This window comes from Balaenoptera acutorostrata, chromosome 8 (assembly GCF_949987535.1).
Source record: "Balaenoptera acutorostrata chromosome 8, mBalAcu1.1, whole genome shotgun sequence".
NCBI classification, from domain to species: Eukaryota; Metazoa; Chordata; class Mammalia; order Artiodactyla; family Balaenopteridae; genus Balaenoptera; species Balaenoptera acutorostrata.
Window position 1 is genome coordinate 50,774,556 of NC_080071.1, and position 19,461 is coordinate 50,794,016.

Sequence of the window (19,461 nt, forward strand, 5' to 3'; positions counted from 1 at the left end):
CGTTCGGCTGCCTTCCTCCTGCCACAGGATAAATATGGCTCCTCGGGTGGGTTTGGGATGGAGAGGAGCTGGGTATCACTCCCATCGTAATTACCCCTCAGACACTTAAGATGACAATTGAGTCATCCTCTAGCCTCTTTTTTTCTAGGAAAAAATCCAGTTCCTTAAAACCTGCCTCACAGGCTCTCTTTTCCAACCCTTTAATCATGGTCTCCTTTGTGTGCCCTGGCCACATGCCCTGCTTCTCTTCTCAGCTGTGGCTCTCAGAACTGGACCTGGTCCATGAATGAGGACCTGTCCATGCTGACAGGAATAGGAAAGCCCCTCTGTCTCCATAATCACTTTTAAGCCAAGAAAGTAGTTAAAAGTCATCACTGAGTACCTCCCAGGCTTCGTTCTAGAAGCTGTGGGTAACTCTGCCGTCACAGAGCCAGCCAGGACCATAATGGGAGGGGGGGGCGGTGGGGGGCTGGGAAGGATGGTGTCAAGCAAGAGATTGTGGCCCCGCTTGGCTCCAGGGGTCTCTTGCCCTGAGGTCCATTGTTTCGGGGTCTTTTTCTTTCTTCCTTTCTTTTAAAATTTATTTTCCATTTTTTAAAAGAATTTTAAACTTAAGGTGTAATCGACACATAGCATTATGTTTGTTTCAGGTATACAACGTAATGATTCAACATTTGTATACATTGCAAAATGATCACCACAATTAGTCTAGTTAACATTCGTCACCATACATAGTTACAAATTTTTTTTTCTTGTGATGAGAACTTTTAAGATTTACTCTTACCAATGTTCAAATATGCAATACCATATTATTAACTAGGACCAGCCCAGGTTGAGTGATTCCACTCTCAGAGCACTTGGTAACCAGGGTGTTGCTGTCAACCCCTTGTCTCTCCCCGTTTACCATCTAACTTCTTGTAAGAATATCTACACTTGTGATCTTTCCATCTTCATCTCTCACTTAGTCTTCAAGCCTCTAAAACCTGACTTCACCCATCATGACTAAAACTACCCTCTCAGAGCCCCAGTAATCTCCCGAAAGTAATTTCAATGGGCACTTTGACAAGTTCCTTCAAGTAACCTCTCTGTAGTGTTTGACACCTTTGACCACGGTCCTTCTGGAAACAGTCTCTCTCTCCTTTAGCTTCCAGTATCTCAACTATTGCCATTCACTACCTCATTCTGTTTGTGCTACAGCCATATATAACTCTTTGCAGTCCCTTGTGCAGGGGATGTGGTGTTGACTCCACAACTCTTTGAGTGAGTCATGAGTCTAAACCAAGCATGGTATTCTCACTCCCCTTCTAGCAGTTTGATCAGGATGGAGCAAATGACTCAGTCCTGGCCAATAGGATATAAAGGGAACAAAGATTTTCTTACTCCTGAAAAGAGTCATGTGGAAGAAAGAGTATCTTTTCTTATGGGAAGGATGGAGTAGAAGTAAGGAGGAGGGAGGCATCTGGAGAGCACAGAGAAGGGAAGCTGAACTTGTGTGTGGCCTTCCTGAGACCCACACTACACATGACTTTCTTGTTGTGTAAGATAATAAACTGTCTCATGGCTTAGTGAGTGTGAGTTGGGTTTTATTTACTAATGATACTGAACATTTCCTCATATGTTTACTGGCTGTATGTGTTTCTGCTCCTGGCAAATGTTTTAAGGTTTCTTTTGTTATTTTTTCTAATTTTATGTGTTTTTTCTTATTGATTGGTAGAAACTCTTTTTATATTTTTGAGACTAATTATATGTGTATTGCAAATATTTTATCTCCATTTTACTTTACTCTTCACTTTCTTGAAGATATCTTTTGATGAACAAAATATACTAATTTTAATATAATTTATCAATGTTTGTAGCAGATGCTTTTTAAGAAAATATCTTATACAAGAAATCTTTCCCTATTTGAAGGTCTAAATCATTTTCTTTTATTTTCTACCATGAATTTTAAAGTTTTCTTTTTTGTATTTAAGCCCTTAATTCATCTTGAGATGATTTTTGTATGTGGTGTAGGATACATACTTTTCCATTTGTATTGTTCCTTCGGCCTGGGATAAACTCTACTTATTCATGATATGTTATCCTTTTTATATATGGTTGAACTATGGTTGGATTTGTTTTGCTAATATTTAAAAATTTTTTGCATTTGTTTCTTGAGGAATATTGGTCTTTTTTTTTTTCCCTTTCTTGTAATGTTTGTCTGGTTTTAGTATCAGGGTAAAACTAACTTTATGGAATGAGTTGGAAAGAATTTTCACATCTGGAGTTTCTGGAAGAGTTTGTGTAGAATTGGCATTATTTCTTCCTTAAATCTTTGTAGAATTCACCAGAGAAGTCATCCGGGCTTGGAATTTTCTTTGTGAGAACATTCTTAACTACAAATTCAATTTTTAATTATATATAGGGCCATTCAGGTTATCTGTTTATTCTTAAGTGAGCTTTGGTTGTTGTGTCTTTCAACGAATGTTCCTATTTCATTTTAGTTTTGAAATGTATTTGCATAAAATTATTAATATTCTTTTATTATCATTTTAATGTCTGTAGGATCAGTAGTAATGTCCTTTCTCTTTTTTTCTTGATATGGGTAATTTCTGTATGATAGGATAGATATCTCATGGCTTAGTGAATATGAGTTGTTCTATAATCATTGACTAGAGCAACTTGTTTAATGGTGCAGTTCAGATCTTCTGTGTTCTCCCTGATTTTGTGTCTGCCTGTCATTTCTATCAATTATTGAGAGTGCAGTATTGAAAAATTATAGATTTGTCTACTTCTTTTAGTTCTGTCAGTTTTTGCATTGTATATTCAAAGCCCTGTTATTAGTTTCATATGCATTTAGAATTTTTATGTCCACTTAATGAATTGATCCCTTGATTATTGTGAAATTTCCTTTCTTATCCCTCATAATATTCCTTTTACTGAAATGAACTTCATCTGATATTTATATCTCTATTCCAGCTTTCCTTTGATTGGTGTTGGCATGGTATATCTTATTTCATCTTTCAAATTTAATTTGTCTATATCTTTACATTTAGAGTGCATTTCTTGCAGACAGAAAATAGCTGGGGGTTGTTTTTCTATCAAGTGTGACAGTTTTGCTTTTTAATTAGAGTGTTTTTACCAATTATATTTATTATTGTCATTGTTGGACTTAAATCTACCATCTTGGTCTCTGTGTTCTATTTGTCTCATGTGATGTTTCTTTTTTCCCCTCTGAAATTTCAGACATTATTTCTTCAAAAAAAACTTTTTTGTCACCCCCATCTCTCTCATCTGCTTCTGGAATTGCAATTGCATATATTTTAGGTAATTTGATATTGTCTCAAAGATTATTAATGCTCTGTTAATTTTTTCTTCAGTCTTTTTTTTCTGTGTGTATTTTATTTTGGATACTTCTATGTCCTCAAATTAACTAACGCTTTCTTCTGAAGTACCTAGACTGCGGTTAATCCCATCCAGTAATTTTTCATTTCATATATTACAGTTTTCAGTCTTAGCAGTTTGATTTTGATTTTAAAATACCTTCCATTTCTTTCTTCATTATTTTTGTGTTCATGTTGGGCACATTGTTTGAGGTCTCATCCCAATCCCACCAGACTCTTGAGTTTTTCCTGCCTGTAATGTGGCCTGGAATGAATCTCTGGAGTGATCACAGAACTTAACCTCGTTTGTTTAGCCTTTCTCAATGGTCATTGTCCTGCACTGACTATTGTTCACTGTCTAAAAATCATTGGCTCGTATATATATTTTTTTTTAAAGAAATTCACGTTCTTTTATTTATTTATTTATTTATTTATTTATTTATGACTGTGTTGAGTCTTCGTTTCTGTGCGAGGGCTTTCTCTAGTTGCGGCAAGTGGGGACCACTCTTCATCGCAGTGCGCGGGCCTCTCACCATCGCGGCCTCTCTTGTTGCGGAGCACAGGCTCCAGACGCGCAGGCTCAGTAATTGTGGCTCACGGGCCCAGTTGCTCCGTGGCATGTGGGATCTTCCCAGACCAGGGCTCGAACCCGTGTCCCCTGCATTGGCAGGCAGATTCTCAACCACTGTGCCACCAGGGAAGCCCTGGCTCATATATTTTGCCTGTTTTTTAAGTGGTTTAATACAGGAGGGCAAACCCAGTCCCTGTTACTCCGTAATGGCCATAGCCTTCATTTTAGAAAGATATTTCTGGTAGATATAGAATTCTATGTTGACAGCATTTTACTTTCAGCACTTTCAAGCATGTTTTGCTTTTCAGTGTGTTAGAAATATTATCTTCTGGCTTATGTTATTTTTGACAAGAAATTATTATTCTATTTTCAACAACTTTTCTCCTGGTCATAGGTCACATTTTCTTGTTTCTTCTCATGTCTAATATTTTTTAAATGGATGCTGGAAATTGTCATTTTGCATTGTTGTATGTCTGGATTTTGCTGTCTTTCTGATTTTTGTCTCCTCAACTCATTACTCAACTTCTGTACTCTGTTTGGGTTCCTCTACCTTGTGGTATGGTCTGGAAAGTACCTCCATGTAGAAAGCCAGAGTGAGCATAGGACCATTTTATTTGATTGCCTTTCCTCAGGGGTTACTTAACTGAACAGCTTGTTTTCCAATATCTGAAAGCTTGGGGGTTTTTCCCTATATTTTGTCCAACTTTCTAGTTGTTTACAGTGGGAGCATAAGTCCAGTACCAGTTACTCTGTTATTTTTGCCAAAATCAGAAATTATTACATTATTAAAAATAACTACCCAACTAACAAGCAATTAAATAAGGGTTTTCATGCATTAGCCAAGGAAGAGTAGTATCATGAACCATGAATTATGATTAGTCCAATCCCACACCCCCGAGGCCCTTTTCGAAATAAGTTGAAAAAACCAATTCCACATTTGTATTATCTATTTTGCATTCAATGCTGAAAGCCCACATCATTTAGCAATATATTATTTTTGCTATGGTGTACAGTTGTGGGGCTGGTATATGCCCTTTAATTTTCTCTGTTGTGGCCTAATTCTCTTAAGTGGTATAAAGAGGTATTATATGCCTTAGGAGTATTTGTTATTTGGGACAGTCTCAAAGATTTCTGGACTAATTCTTTCAGAATGAAAAGGGTGCACTAGATTCTCAGAATTTGCTCCATGCTCACATTTTCCTTCTTTCTTGAACATCTCATTTCTGTCCATATCTGTTAAAATTCCACTCCTTCTTCAATATTCAAATGATATGTCTGTCACCTCCTTTAGTTATTCCTTCTTTGTCAGTATCTTTAAATTGAGACTTAGCTTCCTCTCCTCTGTGTTTCCACATTTCTTGGTTTATACTTCACATAGGATAATTATTAATTCTAAATTATATTGTAATTATTTGTACAGATGTCACATTTGCCCCCCTGTAGGCTGTGAATTCATTGAAGGAAAGACTAAATCTTAATCATCTTTGAGGTCTCATAGCACCTTGTACCATGGCTGTCAAATAATTGTGCTCAGTAAATCATTGTTGAATGAATGGTGAACAAAAATGGAAAGTCTTTCGAGACAAGCTGCTCTTAATCTACTGTTTTTACCTAAACCCAGCTCTATTCATCGTAGTCTAATAATGCAGGCATCATTGTTCTCTGAACGCCTGCTTCAGAGGTCAGTGGTCCTGATGTGGCTGCAGCTCATGCCAACTTCTCCTCGTTCTGAGTTGCCATGGGGGGTGGATGTTCACTGAATTGGTAGTAAGACCAAGTTTCTTCTCCTTTTCGTCTGTTATATTCCTCTGCCAATCCCCTACCCCATTGTCAGTCTCCCTCAATCTTAGAAGCTCTGGAAGCTTCTGTGAGCTAATGACAAAAGGTTCCAGTCATTTCTGTATGCGTGCCTGCCCATGGAGAGTAGCGGTGTGTGTTTAAATGACAGTTTCTCAGTCCCTCTCTAGTGCAGCTTCCTGTTTTGAGAACACTCTGGGTTCAGTGCCTTTCTGCCTCTGTAAACTTTTCTCTCCTCGGTGTGTTGGCTTATTTGTCTTTAACCACCCTTTGACTGCAGAATTAGTCTTCAAATTGCTATATTCTTTGAGAGTCTAAGTGAGCTGGAGGTCACAGTGCAACTCAAGCAGGGGAAGGCTTACTGATATACTCCTGGCTCTTTGTTGAGATCAGTCCTCAGTTACTTATGGAGTAACACCTTCTGGATGCTGTGCACTGCCCTGGGTACTGAAGGTGCAAAGTTGAGTAAGTTTTGGCCTCAAGGAACTTATCATTTAGATGGAGAGATTGGTAAACAACAAACAAGCCTACAATTTATGAGTGCAATAACAGAGGATGGGTAACAGAACACTCTGGAAAGGTAAAGGGGAAATAACTCTGCCTGGAGGCTATGGTAGGGTACCTCAGTACCCTGGGGAAGGTAAAATCTAATCTGGGTCTTTCAGAATGAGTAGGAATTCATCAGGCGGAGAGAGGTAGGTGGAGAGTTCAGGAGGAGGAAACAGCACGTGCAAGAGCCCCAAAACATGAGAGATTATGGTTTGTTTGGTACATTTGGGAGGGAGGCAGTGAGAGGAAATTGCTGGAAAAGTACACTTGAGCCAGACTACCCTTTTTATGATCTCCTAAGAAATATGGATTTTTTTTCCATAGGCCTATATTTCCTAAATTTTGGTCATGTTTCTGCCACTTTCACATTATCACCATATATAATGCATAATATCTGTACCAATGTTCATTTAACACTTTCCTTAAAACGACTCTAACTCACCTCACTTAAAATAGTTTATTATGTAATATTTAATTACTTTAAAAAGAATATATATCACATATATAACTTATGAATCAGAATAGTAGAATGGATACTTGTGAACTCATCATCCGATAGAAGTAAAACATTTTTATCCAACTTAAGGACTAAAACATTTCCAGCTCCATTGCTCTACTTGTACACTTCTTTCCTGTGTCATCTCCTTGCCTCTCCTAAGAGGTTACCACTATCCTATACTTGGTGTTCATTATTCCCTTGTTTTTTTGAAGAGTTACTTCACCTCCTATGTATAGATCCCTAAACAATATATCACTTAGCTTTGTTTGGTTTTTTTGTTGTTCTGTTTTTTGTTTTTATTTTATTGGAGTATAGTTGATTTACAATGTTGTTAGTTTCAGGTGTACAGCAAAGTGATTCAGTTATACATATACATATATTCATTGTTTTTTACCTTTGTTTGGTTTTGCACTTTATATTTTGATTTGTGACATCCTTGTAGAAGAAAGATTGATGCAGGAACAAGCCTGAAAGGAGGGAGACTGTTTAGAGGTGATTGTCATAATCTAGAAAAGAGTTGATGAGAACCTGGATTAGGGCAATAGGGAGAGGAGAGGATCAATATGAACTATTTCAAAGGCAGAGTTGCTGAAACCAAGGAACGATTTAAAAGAAATATATAGTAAGAGCTTCTTTAGAAATCTGCCCTCTGTGATGTTTCTAATACTAAAACTCTTTGTTTAGTTTATTGATATAAATAGTTTGAATTTTGACCCTTGATGGCTGGTGGTTCCCTGTGGTTTCCAGGGAATAGGGAAAAACAAACCCATATGTCTCCTTCCTAGAAGGTCTATTCTCTGACATTTAAAGATAAGTAAATAAAAGCCAGGTACTTTTGAGTGATGTTTAAGGTGTGGTACTTTACGATCCTACTAGGCAGATGAACCAATCCTCAGATCTTGGTTTTTTTTAACTCCAAAACAAGTCCTTCCCTCCAGGCCATAGTGTCTTGAATTTCCTTTTTTAATTCACCCCACCCAGATTTTCCCCATATTTTTTAAAACAAAAATGTCATCTTTTTGTAATTTGTACAACATCACTATTGTTTTCAGAATGACTTTGGAAAGACCCAACAATTTGGGCAATGTTTACAAATTGTAGTTAATTTAAGGCTGTCTACACTAAGGAGATTTTTAACTTTAAAATAAGGGGTTGAATTAGCCAGTATTATTGCCACTAGAGCAATTAACTTGTAATTTGTGGTTGGCTGGAAACAGCCACTCACTAGAAGGGGAGCCTGGGTACTCCCCCAGGCCCTCATGCTGACCTGGATTGAGCAACGTGAGCAAAGCAGAGTGGTTTGGAAGAAGCATTCTCCAGCCAGGAGACCATTCATGCTACACCAGCTAGACTTGGAAACTGGTTCAACACATCAGATCAGAAAACAACCACACAGCAGGAGTTTTAAAGAAAATGCAAAGTGACCACTTGTGAAAATAGAGGTGAAATACAGTGATTGTCAATTTAATTTAAGTCCTCTTTTGAGAGTCAATACCCCCTCCCACCTTTTTAGTCATTTAGTTGAGCATTTTCCTTAGTTTGAACCGGACTGGTTGCTCAACAAACTATTTGACAGTCTAGGAAAGCCAGTTATCGGGAGACAAAATGTCTTGGATAAATTAGCCATGTTCATCAGCGGTAGAATCCAAACAGGACCCCGAGGTTCCTCATGCCTCTGCTTGGTTGTGACCTCTTAGACTATTCAGTTCAATTAAACTAATATTTATTTAGTGCCTATTATGCAAAAGCTCAGTACTAGGCACCCTGCTAATACTGTATTACTTTCCTAATGGACTGGGAAACTTGGGAAGGTCTCAAATAGGTTGTAACACGTCCCCTATCTTATTCTGAGGAGGAGATGCTATTTATCTCCAAATTAATTGAACAGACTGGGGAAAGGAGGGAGGGTGTGAATGGGGACCCTGAGGGGAGTAGCTCTGTTGCTCTGTCTTCCCCAGTGGAAATTTTGACAAATGTGAGGTGGGAAGCCTAGTGCAGAGAGGGATTTGGTGGTTTGGGGATTTGAGGAGGTAAGATCTTAAGATCTACTCTCCGATACTAGATGAGGACCTGTGACTTAATCCTAACAGGGTATGACATTCAGGATTTTGTGGCCACCTTGATGGGTTGACACATTCCTTCTGCATCACTGTTCACCCAGCCATTAATTTTATTTGACTATATACTTCTACTCTGGAGTCTTGCTCTTTGAATACGAGAATTTTGCTTTATTTTTATTTTTTACCTCCTGATGATTGATGGTGGGGAGGGGAAGGACAGAAGCAGACAGGAAGCAGATAGATAAGCTGACAAAAATGACAAAATACAATTTTATGTTTAAGTTGGAAGAACAAAAGGCTGTTGATGAATTGTGATATTATTTGGTATTGAAGAGTAACACAGATATAATTAAAGTCTTTCAACCCAATGTTTAATCCAGAGAGATCTTTTCAGAAAGTCAGGCAGTATTTATCTCATACAAGCAACCCTGGTTTATGCAGCTCATTTATATGACAGCTGTTATGACCATGATATCTAGACCCAGGGCCAGAAACACAGTCCCAAATTGAATCTTTCAATACCCATGGCATGAAGGAGCGAGTATGCATACAGAGAGGGGAATAATATCCTACATTTGCATAGCGCTTTTTTCTTCTTTCAAAATACTTTCACATCTATGAGAACACGAAATGGTGTTGTTTACTAAAGTTCATTGTTAATTTTTTTTTTTCCTAATGATCATTTGGCCACCATCCTGTAGACTGTGTTGTTGAACTAAGTTTAAGAATCTTAAGGTCAAAAAAGGACATTTGGTGATCTTTTGGTCTGGGGCACAAACTGTGAGAAGATCTAGAGTTCTTCCTTAAAATGCATATACCCCTTGGAAGAAACATGTTCCTAGGTAACAGCTTAAAATGTGATTGTTCACATATTAACATGGATTTGTTGGCAGTTACCTGAAAAGAGAGAGAAGAGTTTTAAGGTGGTAAAGGAAGTTATCTAGAAGAGGAAGATGCCTCCAGGAGGGGAGCGAGCATCCATGGGGCTGCCAGAGACAAAGTCCATCTCTCCAACTCCAACCTCATCTGTTACCAGCCTTTCCCATAAAACTGCATGAGGATTGTCTTCTTAATTTCTCTTTCTGATAGTTCGTTATTAGTGTATTGAAACACAACAGATTTCTGTATATTTTATATCTTGCAACTTTACTGAATTCATTTGGTGACACAAATAAATGGAAAGATATACTGTGCTCATGGATTGAAAGAATATTGTTAAAATTTCCGTACCGCCCAAAGCCATCTACAGATTCAATATAATCCTTATCAAAATACCCATGGCATCACAGAACTAGAACAAAATAATTCTAAAATTTGTGTGGGACCACAAAAGACCCCAAATAGCCAAAGCAATCTTGAGAAAGAAAAACAAAGCTGGAGGGATCATGCTCCCTGATTTCAAAGTATATCTCAAAACTATAGTAATCAGAATAGTGTAATACTGGCACAAAAACAGACACATAGATCAATGCAACAGAATAGAAAGCCCAGAAATAAACCCATGTTTATATAGTCAATTAATCTATGACAAAGGAGGCAAGAATAAACAATGATGAAATGAGAGTTTCTTCAATAAATGGTGTTGGGAAAACTGGACAGCTACATACAAAAGAATGAAACTAGACCAGTTTTTTACACCAATACAAAAATAAACTCAAAATGGATTAAAGACTTAAATATAAGACCTGAAACCATATATTTTCCTGGGAGAAAATATAGACAGTATGCTCTTTTTTTTTTTTTTTTTAACATCTTTATTGAAGTTTAATTGCCTTACAATAGTGTGTTAGCTTCTGCTTTATAACAAAGTGAATCAGTTATACATATACAATATGTTCCCATTTCTCTCCCCTCTTGCATCTCCCTCCCTCCCACCCTCCCCATCCCACCCCTCTAGGTGGTCACAAAGCACCAAGCTGATCTCCCTGTGCTGTGCGGCTGCTTCCCACTAGTTATCTATTTTACATTTGGTAGTGTATATATGTCCATGACACTCTCTTACCCTGTCACATCTCACCCCACCCCCTCCCCATATCCTCAAGTCCATTCTCTAGTAGGTCTGTGTCTTTATTCCCGTCTTGCCACTAGGTTCTTCATGGCCTTTTTTGTTTTGTTTTGTTTTTCCCTTAGATTCCGTATATATGTGTTAGCATACTGTATTTGTTTTCCTCTTTCTGACTTACTTCACTCTGTATGACAGACTCTAACTCCATCCACCTCATTACGAATACCTCCATTTCATTTCTTTTTATGGCTGAGTAATATTCCATTGTATATATGTGCCACATCTTCTTCATCCATTCATCTGTCGATGGACATTTAGTTGCTTCCATGTCCTGGCTATTGTAAATAGAGCTGCAATGAACATTTTGGTACATGACTCTTTTTGACCTATGGTTTTCTCAGGGTATATGCCCAGTAGTGGGATTGCTGGGTCATATGGTAGTTCTATTTGTAGTTTTTTAAGGAACCTCCATACTGTTCTCCATAGTGGCTGTATCAATTTACATTCCCACCAACAGTGCAAGAGTGTTCCCTTTCCTCCACACCCTCTCCAGCATTTATTGTTTCTAGATTTTTTGATGATGGCCATTCTGACCGGTGTGAGATGATATCTCATTGTAGTTTTGATTTGCATTTCTCTAATGATTAATGATGTTGAGCATTCTTTCATGTGTCTGTAGGCCATCTGTATATCTTCTTTGGAGAAATGTCTATTTAGATCTTCTGCCCACTTTTGGATTGGGTTGTTCGTTTTTTTGTTATTGAGCTGCATGAGCTGCTTGTAAATCTTGGAGATTAATCCTTTGTCAGTTGCTTCATTTGCAAATATTTTCTCCCATTCTGAGGGTTGTCTTTTGGTCTTGTTTATGGTTTCCTTTGCTGTGCAAAAGCTTTTCAGTTTCATTAGGTCCCATTTGTTTATTTGTGTTCTTATTTCCATTTCTCTGGGAGCTGGGTCAAAAAGAATCTTGCTGTGATGTATGTCATAGAGTGTTCTGCCTATGTTTTCCTCTAAGAGTTTGATAGTGTCTGCCCTTACACTTAGGTCTTTAATCCATTTTGAGTTTATTTTTGAGCATGGTGTCAGGGAGTGTTCTAATTTCATACTTTTACATTCCTGTCCAATTTTCCCAGCACCACTTATTGAAGAGGCTGTCTTTTCTCCACTGTATATGCTTGCCTCCTTTATCAAAGATAAGTTGACCATATGTGTGTGGGTTTATCTCTGGGCTTTCTATCCTGTTCCATTGATCTATATTTCTGTTTTTGTGCCAGTACCAAACTGTCTTGATTACTGAAGCTTTGTAATATAGTCTGAAGTCAGGGAGCCTGATTCCCCCAGCTCCATTTTTCGATCTCAAGATGGCTTTGGCTATTCGGGGTCTTTTGTGTTTCCATACAAATTGTGAAATTTTTTGTTCTAGTTCTGTGAAAAATGCCAGTGGTAGTTTGATAGGGATTGCATTGAATCTGTAGATTGCTTTGGGAAGTAGAGTCATTTTCACAATGTTGATTCTTCCAATCCAGGAACATGGTATATCTCTCCAACTATTTGTATCATCTTTAATTTCTTTCATCAGTGTCTTATAATTTTCTGCATACAGGTCTTTTGTCTCCTTAGGTAGGTTTATTCCTAGATATTTTATTCTTTTTGTTGCAATGGTAAATGGGAGTGTTTTCTTAATTTCACTTTCAGATTTTTCGTCATTAGTGTATAGAAATGCAAGAGATTTCTGTGCATTAATTTTGTATCCTGCTACTTTACCAAATTCATTGATTAGCTCTAGTAGTTTTCTGGTAGCATCTTTAGGATTCTCTATGTATAGTATCATGTCATCTGCAAATAGTGACAGCTTTACTTCTTCTTTTCCGATTTGGATTCCTTTTATTTCTTTGTCTTCTCTGATTGCTGTGGCTAGGACTTCCAGAACTATGTTGAATAATAGTGGTGAGAGTGGGCAACCTTGTCTTGTTCCTGATCTTAGTGGAAATGGTTTCAGTTTTTCACCATTGAGGACAATGTTGGCTGTGGGTTTGTCATATATGGCCTTTATTATGTTGAGGAAAGTTCCCTCTATGCCTACTTTCTGCAGGGCTTTTATCATAAATGGGTGTTGAATTTTGTCGAAAGCTTTCTCTGCATCTATTGAGATGATCATATGGTTTTTCTCCTTCAATTTGTTAATATGGTGTATCACATTGATTGATTTGCGTATATTGAAGAATCCTTGCATTCCTGGGATAAACCCCACTTGATCATGGTGTATGATCCTTTTAATGTGCTGTTGGATTCTGTTTGCTAGTATTTTGTTGAGGATTTTTGCATCTATGTTCATCAGTGATATTGGCCTGTAGTTTTCTTTCTTTGTGACATCTTTGTCTGGTTTTGGTATCAGGGTGATGGTGGCCTCGTAGAATGAGTTTGGGAGTGTTCCTCCCTCTGCAATATTTTGGAAGAGTTTGAGAAGGATAGGTGTTAGCTCTTCTCTAAATGTTTGATAGAATTCACCTGTGAAGCCATCTGGTCCTGGGCTTTTGTTTGTTGGAAGGTTTTTAATCACAGTTTCAATTTCAGTGCTTGTGATTGGTCTGTTCATATTTTCTATTTCTTCCTGGTTCAGTCTTGGCAGTTTGTGCATTTCTAAGAATCTGTCCATTTCTTCCAGGTTGTCCATTTTATTGGCATAGAGTTGCTTGTAGTAATCTCTCATGATCTTTTGTATTTCTGCGACAGTATGCTCTTTGATATCAGTTGTAGGAGTATTTTTCTGGATATGTCTCCTCAGGCAAGAGAAACAAAAGCAAAAATAAACAAATAGGACCATACTGAAAAGCTTTTGCACAGTGAAGGAAACCAGCAACAAAACAAAAGGCAGCCTACTGAATAGGAGAAGATAATTGCAGATGATATGACTGATAAGGGGCTAGTATCCAAAATATATAAGGAATTCATACAATTCAATATCAAAAAAACAAATAATTTGATTAAAAAATGGGCAGAGGACCTGAGTAGACATTTTTGCAAAGAAGACATACAGATGGCCAACAGGCATATAAAAAGATGCTCAACATCACCATCAGGGAAATGCAAATCAAAAAGTGAGATATCAGCTCACACCTGTCAGAATGGCTATCGTCAAAAAGACAACAGGGCTTCCCTGGTGGCGCAGTGGTTGAGAGTCTGCCTGCCAACGCAGGGGACACGGGTTCGAGCCCTGGTCTGGGAAGATCCCACGTGCCACGGAGCAACTGGGCCCGTGAGCCACAACTACTGAGCCTGCGCGTCTGGAACCTGTGCTCCGCAGCAAGAGAGCCCGCGATAGTGAGAGGCCCGCGCACCGCGATGAAGAGTGGCCCCCGCTTGCCACAACTAGAGAAAGCCTTGGCACAGAAACGAAGACCCAACACAGCCAAAAATAAATTAATTAATTAATCAATTAAAAAAAAAAGACAACAAATAGGGAATTCCCTGGTAGTCCAGTGGTTAGGACTTGGCACTTTCACTGCCGTGGCCCAGGTTCAGTCCCTGGTCAGGGAACTAAGATCCCACAAGCCACATGGCATGGTCAAAAAAAAAAAAAAAAGCAAAACAAAAAAACCTAATAATAAGTGTTGGTGAGAATGAACATGGAGAAAAGAGAACTGTTGTGCACTTTTGTTGGTAATGTAAATTGGTACTACTACTATGGAAAACAGTATGGAGTTTCCTCAAAAAATTAAAAATGGAATGGTGATACAAACTAGCAATTCCACTTCCAGGTATTTATACAAAGAAAATGAAAACACTAATTCCAAAAGATATATGCACCCCAATGTTCATTGCAGCATGATTTGCAATAGGCAAGATACAGAAGCAACACATGTGTCCACCAATAGATGAATGGCTAAAAAAGATAGATGGCTACATTTATATATCTCACAATGGACTATTACTCAGCAGTAAAATAAGAATGAAAGCTTGCCATTGGCTACAACATGGATGGACCTAGAGGATATTACATGAAATGAAATAAGTCAGATGGAGAAAGACAAGTATTGCATGATTTCACTTATATGTAGAATCTAAAAAACAAAACAAATGAAAAAAGACATCAAAAGAGAAACAGACTCATAGATACAATGAACAATCTGGTGGTTGCCAGAAAGGGGGAGGAGGGTGAGGGGATGGGTGAAATAGGGGAAAAGGATTAAAAGGTACAAACTTCCAATTACAAAATAACTCATGGGTATGTAATGTATGGTAAAGGGATTATAGTCAATAATATTGTAATAACTTTGTATGGTGACAACTGGTAACAAGACTTATCATGGTGATTATTTCATAATGTATAAAAATATCAATTCACTATGTGGTACACCTGAAACGAATATAATAATGTATGTCAATTATACTTCAATTAAAAAAAAAACTGCATTAGTTGCCTCCACTGTCTGCTCACAGGGCCCCTGCACACTCCTGACAGCACATATCACTCTCAGGTTATTTGTTTGGTCAACGCATTAATTCTGTCCCTAGACTCTGCGTTCTTTGGGGTCAGCGACTCGTGTCCCTCCCATTGCTTTCCAGCATTTCTGCATATAGTAGAGACTCAGGAAAGAATTACAGAATGAATGAAAACTTTAATCCATAACTTTATGCCTAGTTGTAATAGTTAAGCTTCTTGATTATGCCATCTTTGTTTTCAAAAGGAATGACTCTGGAGCATGCCAGAAATTGAAATGTTTATCTTTGTTTTAATACTCTAGAAAAGTATCCAATTTCCCTGTGGAACAGTATAAATAATAGATAGGTAACACTTACTGAATGTTTATTGTGGGCTGGGTACTTTTTTATCATTTTATACAGATTAATTTATGTGATTCTCACCATAATCCTCTGAGGTAAATGCTACTATTATTACCATTTTAAAATACAGAAACTGAGGTGCAGAATTTGAGTCTTCCTGCATATAAATTTTGCCTTTCCTGTTGTGAAAAAGGAAAAAGCACTGAATGACAATGACCAAAGAAGTTTTTTCTATTTGCATTTATCAAACTTCAATGTAGACTCAAAAAAAATTAAATGCAATTAAAGAAAGACGAAGTGTTCATCCCTGAGGAGAATGGCATAGTGCCTAAGTATATCATTGCATAACGATCTATTAACAAGTTCCTAAAACCCACAAGAACGTGGAGCTGTGTTAGTGATAAATATCAAGAAGTGGAGGATCCAAGACGGCGCACAAACTCTGTCCACTAGGTGGCATTAGCGCCTCTAAATGAGGGGCGTGGGTGGGAACACGTCTGATCATGCCGTCAGCACCCTTGACGAAAAGATTCAAGTAGTGGTCTTCAGTTTCCTAGGCCCTAGCTTTGCATCCCCGGCGAGCTGAGGAGCTGTCAGACACCCACCAGCGTGGATCGTAGTTCCCCGACCAGGGTTCGAACCCGAGCCCCCTGCATTGGAAGCATGGCGTCTTAACCACTAGACAGCCAGGGAAGTTCCCCAGTTTCAGTTTTAGATGCTAAGGTAAAGAAACTACTATTAGCTATGTGTAAGCTGGTCATTAGAAGAAGAAATGCAGATTTAGCATCTGCAATGAGCTAGTTCCTTCTCTAGGTGCTGCTGTTGCTGCCAATACGGGCAAAGCAGGTACTAGCCTCACCCTCACAAAGCTTGTAATCTAGCTGGGAAGGTAAACATGAAACAAGTAATGACATAAAAGTAGACAATTACAAGTGTGCCAAGTACCAGGTCTTACAGAAATGTGAGACAGGTGGATCTAACTTAGTGGGGGGGGTCAGGGAAGGCTTCCAAGAAAAAGTGATAATGGGAGGTAATCAGGTAATTAGCCAAAAGGAGGGTGGCTAAGCATTCCAAGTGAAAGAAACATCATTTGTATGGACCCCTAAGTGGGCAGGGGCCTGCTCAATTCAAACGACTGAGAAGATCCCAGTGTAGCCGGAGGGGAGAAAGAGTGGGACAGAGGGGCGGGAAGCTGGAGAGGTTGCCTATTGGACAATAAGAAGTGTTAAAGTATTTTAAATAGGAAAGTGACATGATCAGATGTGCATTTTTTAAAAGGTTGTTCTGCCTGAAATGGGGAGGCTGGATTGAGGACATAAGACTGGATGGGGAGAGACCCATGGGGAAGCTTTTATACCGTTTTAGTAAAATGGTGATGGCAGCCTGACCCAGTGCGGCAGGAAGTGTGAGCTCATTGATTAGGTGTGTGAGAGGGAGGAGTCAAGGTTTCTGGCTTAAACAAGAGGATCGATGGTATTGCCATTAGCCAAGGTAGAGAACATCAGAGAAGCAGCAGTTTTGGAGGAAAGTTCACGTGTTCATTTCAGGATATTTTGAGTTTGAGGCATTTAAAAAATATTCAAGAGGAGCTATTAAGAAAGCACTTACATATGAGGAGCTCAAAAGAAAGACTGTGGTTGTTCACATAGATTTGAAACCATATAACTCAGATTGGGACTAGAACCCACAGTCTTTTAACTGAGATCACACACCTGGTCGGAGGACTTAATGAAGCTCAGGTTCTTGATGTCTCATCACAGAAAGAATTCAGTGAGAGACAAAGTGATGGGTAAGAAGTGGATTTATTTAGAGACGAACACATTCCCCAGACAGAGTGTGGGCCATCTCAGAAGGTGAGAAAGGCACCAAGGTATGGAGTTGTCAGCTTTTTAGGGGTGGGTACCTTCATAAGCTAATGAGTGGGAGGAGTATTCCAGCTATTTTGGGGAAGGGGTGGGGATTTCCAGAAATTGGGCTATCACCCACTTTTTGACCTTTATGGTCAGCCTTGGAACTGTCATGGCGCCTGTGGGTGTGTCATTTAGCTTGCTGATGTGTTACGATGACCATATACTGAGGCTCAGGGTCTAGGTGGAAGTTGACTTGTCTGCCATCTTGGACCTGTTTGGTTCTAATCAGTTTGTGTTGTGTCCTTGGGCTATATCATCCTTCTAAAGGTTGTGCCCTGCCCTCTTCCCTCCTGTTTCAGACTCAGGTGTTAGCAGCACACAGATATAAATAGAAAATGCGATGAGACCTTGTAAGGAGAAAGTCAAGTGTGAGAAAGGAAGATGTCCTGGGATAGAACTCTAGGGACCCCCACCATTGTCAAGTTGGTAGAGATTAGGAATCAATAGTCAGTAATGAAAACAGAGAAGGAACAGTCACAGGTACAGAAGGAAAACCAGAAGGCCCAGTTCCCCTCCCCCAAAAATGATTATGAAAGAGGAAGGGGTCAATAATATTGAGAGCTACTGAGAAGCAAGGGAAGCTGAGAATTAAAATGTGTTCTTTGGATTTGGGGACAAGGAGGTCACTGGTGACTTTGGTGGGATCAGTCTCTATGGCACGCTGAAGGCTGAGGCCAGATTGCAGTGAGTTGAAAAGTTGAATGTGGGGTAAGGAAATGGTGATAATTACGCTAAAACTGTAATCCAATTGATTGGACCCTAGCCTGGGTCCTAGCCTGGGCTGAGGCCCCTTGTCTCTGCCAGGGAGTTTCTTTTTCCAATCGATTTGTGCAGCCAATAACGAAACGATGCTGAGACTGGAACAGCACAAGCTTTATTCAATGACCAAAGAATGGAGAAGTGGGAACCTGGTTCGCAAATCAATTTCTCAACCCAGTTTGGGCGGAGACACCAAATACAGTATATAGGAGGGTCAAAATAAAAAGGAGGAGGACTGAAGATGTCACCGTGAGGTGAGATTCTGGAGGTAAATGGTTGTCCTCCACCCCCCTGGAAATCCTGTTCTTTCTGAACGGGTGGTATTATGCTACCTATTTTCTGCTGGAACTCTTCATATTTCTGTATAAAGCTCTGACTTTTGTATTGGCAGGTCTCCTGCTACCATATCCAACAGCCAATCTAGTACTGGATGTGGTGATACTCTTCCTTTAGCTTGGAATTGAAGTAATTCAACTATTTTTTGGTACAAAGGGAAACCTCTGCCAACAAAAGATGCCACTTGGTATTAGTGTGGCCTTGACCTTCCCGTCTGCCATGATGGCCTCCTATTACCTGATGCTGCAGACCTACGTGCTCCGCCTGGAAGCCATCATGAACGGCATCTTGCTCTTCTTCTGTGGCTCAGAGCTGCTGCTTGAGGTGCTCACCCCGGCTGCTTTCTCCAGTATGGACAGGATTTGAAGTACAAAAATTTCAGCCAGCAGCCCTCACAGGCTGAGACCACACATACCTCTGGTACTTTAGCCATACCAGTGAGAAACGGTGGGTCAAGTTGTCCTGGGAAAGGTTGCAGCTTTTCCTCAGCACAGACACCTTGGGGAACAAACCGAGCATAAGGCCACTGGGCACCATCTTCTAAACCAGGACCATCAGCCCAAGAGACTCTTCTACACTCCAGTATAGGGAGGCGCGAAGCTGTCGCCATCCTGGCCCTTCTCAGAACCAATTCCCTTCTGACCTCAAGGTTTCCTCTTTGATCATCGTGGCCAGAGCATCTTGTGTGGACCGTGTAAGCTCCTTGGGCTTCCAGCAGGACCTGAGCCGCACACTCCCTGTGTATGCGGTGCCCCACGTCCTGCAGGAGCACGAGACACCTCAGGAGGCTGTGCTTCCAGAGTGATGCAAAAGCCACTCATCCTATTCCTC

The 19,461-nt window shown here is 39.4% G+C and overlaps 1 pseudogene; it reads left to right on the forward strand.

The window, feature by feature from the left end:
• LOC103019902 (uncharacterized) overlaps positions 1 to 19,152 on the forward strand; it is a 47,636-nt pseudogene extending 28,484 nt beyond the window's left edge.
• Positions 19,153 to 19,461: the final 309 nt, after the last annotated feature.